Source organism: Dipodomys merriami, unplaced genomic scaffold (assembly GCF_024711535.1).
Source record: "Dipodomys merriami isolate MVZ:Mamm:240054 unplaced genomic scaffold, mDipMer1.0.p SCAF_2, whole genome shotgun sequence".
NCBI classification, from domain to species: domain Eukaryota; kingdom Metazoa; phylum Chordata; class Mammalia; order Rodentia; family Heteromyidae; genus Dipodomys; species Dipodomys merriami.
Window position 1 is genome coordinate 93,966,617 of NW_027203381.1, and position 8,313 is coordinate 93,974,929.

The following is an 8,313-nucleotide window of genomic DNA, read 5'->3' on the forward strand; positions in this document are numbered from 1 at the left end:
AAAGTCACCATCACCAGATAAGGGAAGGTATGACACCACCCAATGTGGATGTGACCTGAGGACCTGGAACCCTCCCTTAGTCCAATGGGAGGTTTGGGAGGGGGCAGCCCAGAATGTGACCTCAGAAGAGGAGAGGTGACTCCCTCCAGGTGTGCCAGTTACCTAGGTCACACAGGTTCTGGGCAGAGACTAAGCTAAGAGGAGCAAGGAATCAGCTCTGCCTTCCCAGAGCAGACCTTATATTAATGACTGATTTTTTTTCCCTAATACTTTTCCTAATAGAGTATTGAAAGAATCCATCTGCAACTTTTCCTATTCATCACAGCCAGCCAGTGTCATTTTTAATAGCAGGTTGTGAATGTATCATTTACATTGGGGGGGTGTGAATCACCTTCAGATTCCTTTTCGAATAAATGCTTGAAGTCTTATTTTAGCATTAGAAGTTTGAAATGAGAGGAAATAAATTCATTTCATCTAAGGACTTTACAGTAAATCATCCTCACTTGTCTTGTGATTAAACTCAAAAACTTACTGTCTCCTCCATTTATTTCCTAACTTCAGTGCTTTCCTGTAGTTTCCTTCTGCATGAATTCCTTTTTCTACTAGTATGTATGTGTAGTTGCTCTCGTGCTGTCTGTCTCTCTCTCTCTATTCCCCTCTCTCCCTGAGTGTGTGTGTGTGTGTGTGTGTGTGTGTGTGTGTGTGTGTGTGTGTGTGCAACAACACAGAGGATGTCACTCTAGCAATTGAATCATACCTCCATTTCTGGCTTTTTTCTATGTAATTGGAAATGAATTGTTTTTGTTTGCCCAAGCTGGCTTCAAACCTCAATCCTCAGTTCTCAGCCTCTTGAGGACCTAGGAATAGAGGCATGAGCTATTATCACCTGGTCTTATTCAATATTCTTAATTCAAATTACTGTCTTTTTTTTCATTTTAAGCACTATTTCACCTACTCTTAAGATTCCAAGATTCCTATCTGACTCTTGACTCCACACAGTCAGATATTGTATTTGATGCTAATAGGATTAAAAAATTTAAGTTATAACATGGTAAATAACATTTCCTATGTAGTAAAAGTCTACAGTAGAGAAGCTTAGGGTCAATAAAATCCCAGGTTAAAGTCAGCCTGTGTGGTCAAGGAAGACTACTTGAAGGAAAGGATTCTTGAACGATAACTAGAGAAAAAGCATGAGAAGGAGAATGGCTTTCCAATTAAGGGAACAATATCCATTACTGGGTCCACACTCTATCTGCCCAAGTTTGAATTCCTTAATGATACTCTAATCACCATTTTCACAGAGTCTAAAACTGATTATATTCTGCGCTGGTCTCTGGATCTTTCAATTCTTTCTCAGCTCATTGCATGTATTCATACCTTAAAGCTTACGTATATTTTTTTCCATCTGAATGCATGACCTTGCTTTGAATTTCAGCTACTGATTTCATGCAGCTCTTTCCACAGACTTCACCAAGTAGTATTAGCTGATGCCTCCTTTGTAATTTTACATGTTCCTTAAGCTTTGATCCTAATTATTGCCATTTTAAGCCAAATGGGATGATTTCCTGTAAACACCTCTAGTAGAAGTTAGTTTCTCCTCCCTTGGGCACAACAACAATAACAACACTATAATTAAACTCCCACTTTTCATATCTGTTATGAGAAGAAATAAGATTTTAGTTTTATCCTTTGAGAATATGAGGAACAATGATCAAGTCGATATTTAGAAATCATTTTAACTTCTCATGAGTTTATGGGAAAAATATTACTTGCTTCAATTGGGGGTTACTATATCCCAAGTGCTATATAAAACACGAATTAGTTCTTTGTCACTAACTCACTCTCTTTCTTGCTCTGTCTCAGTCTATCTGTCTATTTGTCTCTGTCTCTCTCTCTCTCTCTGTCTCTTTCTCACACACACACACACACACACACACACACTCACTCACACACACATACACATAGTCCACAACCACCATCACCAATACTACCACCAATAACAATATTAATGATGATAAAGACAAAAGGTAAAGGCACCAGATACTACAGGGAAAATAAAAGGAAAAACTTATGGAGATTAAGAACCTGATCTAACAATGCACAAATTGTAAGAAGTAAAACCAGTTTTCAAGCTCAAGTTTGCTAGTCCCAAAGCCTATCTCTTTGCTTTATAACATATCAAAACTTCATTTCTACCATATATTCAAGTTCTTACTATATTTTACTTTATATGAAATGATATCCAAACTGGGTACCGGTGGTTCATGTGTATAATCTTTGCTACTCAGAAGTCTGAAATCCAGAAGATGATATTTCCAAGCGAGTCTAAGTAGAAAGGCCTGAGACACCTTCCATCCAAAATAACTAGCAGAAAACTGGGATATAGGGGAAATACCTAAAGTGATAGAGCATCAACTAAACAAGAAGTAGTTAGGCAAAAACGTAGGGCCTGCAAATAATAAATAAAATTAAAATATATTTAATCTTCCTTAATATAGACACCAATTCTTCCACACTATCCATATTATGAAAAGAGAAGCCTACTTTTTATGCTTGAAAACTTCATCCTGAAACTTATCTTCTTGTAAGGAAGAAACTTATTTTTACAAAAAATTATTTTTATTCTAAGTACCTGTTTGAGGTATAATACAAGGTTATAATCCATCTCATTTAAATATGGATTGCCATTTTTGCTGAAATATAAATAAGCGTGTCCTACTGTTCAGTTGAAGTTCTGTGAAATCTGAACATATTAATGGATAAAAAATAATTAGTGATGGTAAAAAAGCACTGGACACAACATGGAAGTGATTGTGATGATTATGATAAAGATAAGGTGTGGATGGCTTACAGAATAAAGGAAGTCAGATTTCTGTGTGAATGTTCCCATCCACAAGTTATTGGGTTTTAAATAACATATATACTCATCCTGGGCTTCATACTCCTCTTTTTTTCTTTTAAATTATTGTAAGTAGTTGCTCATGGGAAATGTCATTTAGCAAAGCAGTTTAGAATACATTGTGTATCTTGACCAGTATCATCCCTGTCAGCTTTCTTATTCATTCCTTACCACCCCACTTCCCTCACTCTTCTTAACTTTTTAAGATATACATTGGATTCTTGATTGCTTTCTTGCCCTCTTCTAATTTTATTAGGATTGTTATATATTATCTATCTCCTTGAAGAGATTATCGATCTACTTTGAAGAATAAAGCAATGTACATAAAAACTTAAAACATTCCTTGGCCATATTACCTACTACAGAACGTATTAAGTATTCACTTAAGAAATTACTTTGCATGCATGTTTTACTCCTTTCAAAATCATCTCAGATTTTACAAGACAGTCTAAATTCAAGTTAAATTATTCTAACTGCATCCACAGATGTACTTTTAGTTTTCTTATTTTTTTAAAAAATTATTAGTTGCCAGAATCATCTTCAGCTATACTTCCTTAGAAATCTAATTATAATTTAAAATCTTTTTGGTTTATCATCAAGAATGTAGATTCTGTGGTTTTGAGTTTGAGTGAAATAAAAATGTAATTTAAAATTTCAATAGTTTTAGTTTACAAACATTTGGATATTTGGATATTTATTCCATTTATTTGGTTTCTGAATTACTAAATTACTCATGCTTTTCTATCAAAATTCACAAAACATTTTTAGACATCATTATAAATCCCATAATTTGTCTCATTAAAAAAAGATCCAAGGCAATTGCTCCATCTTTTCTTCAAATTCTCTTATAGGAAAATGTTTTCTTCATTTTGATTTATGCCTGTCTTTCATAATTTCATGTTTTAGAATCTCTGTTGTCCTCATTGACTTCTGGATGTACAAAACTTACTTTTATTATTGCAGGAGCAGAAAATGCCCGAGTATTATTTATCAATTCACTGTACTTACAATATTCATAACATAGCATAAGTGCATTATTATTCTGACTCTATATATAAATAGAAAGAAGTGAAAATTTTAGAGATGGTTGTAAAAAGAGTTACAAGTTTTTCATCTTGTTTTTATTATTATATTGACATTAACTTTTTATTAAATAAATAAGAATTTTCATACTTAATTTGATTTATACTCTGAAATGCATTATACATGTAGAAGTCAATATAATGATTACTTCTTTCAGATTCTTGTCTTTAAAATTGCTTTTTGAAAGATTGAATTATCAGTTGGAGTATATGAGGTGAACAATGTGGACATTATATCATGCACTTAATCCATAAAATTTTGTATACTACAGAATAGTAATATAGGCAACTTATTATGTAAAATTATTCATGTTATAGGAACCTGAAATATGGACCAAGAGAAATTAATTTGACAGAAAATCTTTACGTACATTCCTTCATACATACATTCATACATATATCTATGTATGTGCCCACAATTTATTTTCTAATATTGCACATTTTATTTTATTACAAACTGATTATATATTAATCATGTCACATTTCATAGTATATTTAGTTTAAATACTATGTATAAAACTCCTTTAGTTTTTCTCTTTTCTCACTGTGCCACGATTGCATTCAAAATAAATCTTTGGGAGCAAATTCACAAATCTATGTGATCCATTGTTTCTTCATTTATTGAAGCCATGTGAACACTACTATATGCAGATGATGATTATTGGTTACTACTTAACATAATAATCTGAGAATAGAGAATGAAACGTCACTATAGTTTTATAACTCATTATTTTTATAGTATCAATAACATTGGAATTTTAAAGCTTCATTGAGGAAATAATTATAGTAACTATTGATAAGAAACCTAAGAATCAAATAAAAGATTTAGCTCTAAGGAATCTAAAATTATCTGGGTGCTTTTTTTCTGAGCTTTTTCCATAATAAGTAACACTAATCTTTGATGTATGAGTCACCAAGAATTCTAATGTGCACTCTGTTGAAAAATATTGTGAGGTTTTATACCTATTTCATACTTCTGAAAAAATGAACCCATTACAGTTTGTAATAACAAAAATGTTTCTGGGTAATAAAAATAATTCACCTTTTCATTCAGTTAATCAAATTCATGGTGAATGGCACACCATGTGTTGCAACTCTATGTCTGATTTTAATGCTCATGTAACTCTTTCTTCTATTTACTTCATGTATAGAGGTTAGAAGCATGGATTAGTTGGTAGAGTGCTAGCCAATGAGTGAAACTTATCAAGTTCAAGTTCTGGATTTGGGCCAAGAAATAATAATAAATATTTTAATAGTACCTCCTTATATGTGAAATTCATAAGTCTATGCTTGGTAGATAGATCCTACTTCATATGTTTGCATAAAACACGCAAATTTAAGAATGCAACTCACTAATAAATTTGCAGAAGGAATATATAAATACAGCTCAAATAAACAAGACTATCTTAATTGACTATGGGAGGAATTATAAGGATAAAATTCTGTTTGTTGCCTCTGAAACCAAAGCATTTTTCTGATGATTGTGGCTTTTATTAAAGCTCCAAAGCAGAAGAGACCAATTTATTATATAATTTTTATTTTGTCTAATTGGTCATAGAAAGCAACCTGATGTAATAAGAAGAATGGAAGCATTTACGTTTGGGAAAAGAAACTTTAATGTTTCCACAGGGTAATATTTTTTCTAATAGTTCTGAAAATAAGGGAGAACATTATATTAGAGTAAAGGACCACACTTTAAAAATTTATTTGCTGTACTTGATCATAAATTATTTAGGGTTATATACCCACAGCTATATAACTTCATATACTCAGCACTTCAGTTTTATTTCAGATAATTCTCCAGATGGTGATGTTGTTTTAGTAGTTCTTAGGGAGAAAAACCAAAATACTAGAAATGATCACAAGTAGAAAAGTATAATGAATTCCGATAATTGGCAAAAATATTATACCCTTGTCCAGTTTTCCTGATCTTTTAAACAATAAGTAGACCTTGTAATATTAACATCATTTTGAATGTCAACTGTGAATTGAGGAAAAATTCTTGATAGATTCCCTTTGTGTGAAAAATGAGGAAAGAAATGGCTCTTCAAATAAAAATTCCTAACAACACAGCTAAGAAAGTTCATGCTTTAGCTAAGAGAAATGTCAATATACAAACAGATTCAGTAAAATAGATATTTTGTTTTTACAAAATAATATTCTTGTGTGTTCCTTATAAGCTAAAAGCAAAAACATTAGTTTGCAATGTCATTCATTGAAGACTTATACTTCTAAAACATAATGTTTATATATATATATAATTGGAAGTTTTATTGTACTATTTCAAATCGGATATGATGCAATACTTTTCATAAAGGTCACCATCTTTTGAAGATAGTACAAGAAGTTTCCTAGTAGGAGACAGATGCTCTTAGGAAAATGTTATTAATAAACAAAGCTGAAGAAAGGAAGCTACTTGACCTCATAAGGTGTAAGATGGTCTTGGGCTTCAATTGGTATAGGAAGCTTTCTATGTTCCAAGGATGGCCAACATGCTTAGGAAGTAAATACAAAACACAAATGCATTTCACATCTTCTATTAAAATGGAAGGAATATGCTGATGGAGACTAATGTTTCTACTTAATGAATAAAAATTAATTCTCTTGATCTGGATTCAAGAGGGACATTTCTATCTAAGGAAGTATTATATGTCCACAATGTAAGAGATAGCAGATACAAAAGGGAGGGAAAGCACAGTGGTTCCTGCAACAGTACTCAGGTTGGAGACAAGAACTCCTTGAAGTTAATGGCAGTAGACCATTTCCAGTTAATCAAAAACAATAAACAAAAACAAAAAAAATCAACAGAAACAAATCTCAAACAAAAACATCATTGGAGAATTAGATTAGACAAACTTAAACCTGCTCTACAAAGACTAAAAGTCATATTCTCTGATTGAGAATTTGATCAATTTAAGAAAAAGTAAATAAATAAAGAAACAACAGCTTAGCACCTAAAAGACAATCTGTCCAAAATAAAGGAATGTCAGATCTTAACAAACTAAGTGTAGTTATTATATTTTGAGAAAAATCAGAAACTTACCACAAGAAACCTGCTTTGTATATACTATTGAATTTGTCATTGTTTATTTTCTTCTAAAATCAATTTTTTTTCCTTCATGCAGCCTGGTTCAAAGTATTACTTGAGCTGTTGTTATAGCTGAGTATTTAGGCTCTCTGGTTCTCCAGTAATTTCTCTGGCTTAAGAAGAAGATTTCTAAATACACGTTCTCCTTTCAGTAGTTAAATTTGTTTTGTTTGTTTTTTATTGTGAAGATGCTGTAGAGAGGGGTTACAGTTACATAAAAATATGGGAAAGGATGGTAATGGTAAGAGGAAACAAAGGAGGAGGCAACAAAGCTTGATAAGCAATGTACTCATTACCTTGCTCATGTAATTTTAGCCCCTCTGTATGGTATTTTCACAATTAAAAAAATAAAGAAAGACAATGAGTACATTACTTGTTAATCATTGTTATCCCTTCCCTTGTTGTCCCACTATCACTTCCCTCTCCCACCTCCCACACTCCACCCCTACCCCCAGTGAGGTTGTAAAGCTAATTTCCAATATACTGTCCTGTGGGTAGCATTGTTGCAATGGGTTATACATGTCCATGTTTCAGCATTTTGTTATTCCCCTTCCCCGCCCCAGATTATACAAATGTATATAAAAGATGCAGGCTACCAAATTCAAGTACAGTGACAACGGGGGTTATGCCATAACATACAAAAGGAATCAGAAAGAATCACATAGTAAATTTAAAACCATAACAACAAAGACAGACCTCTTGTGTTCATATCTTGGGGTAAATTTCTTATATGGATACATGTACATAGCTTTGGAGCTTTTCAGCTCATCTGATAAGATTATCCTATATGTATACTAATTATTACAAATAGGGGAAATCTTGGTACCTAGATTCTTTGGGGCTGGTTTACTTCACTTAATATGATTTTTCCCAAGTTGTTCCGTTTCCTACAAATATTGTTCTTTCTGATGGAAGTATAGATTTCCTATATATATATATATATAATATATATATATATATATATATACACACATATCATATTGTCTTGATCCATTCATCTACTGAGGGGCATCTGGATTGGTTCCATATCTCAGCTATTGTGAATAATGTTGTGATAAACATAGTTGTGCTGGTACCTTGTTTGTTATTGATGGCCTTGTTTGTTATTGATCATTTGGGTAAATGCACAAAAGTGAGATTGCTGGGTCATAGGGGACCTCTATGAGTAGTCTTTTGAGGAACCTCCATACTGCTTTTCAGAGTGGTTGAACAAGTTTACACTCCCACCAACAATACAGTAGGGT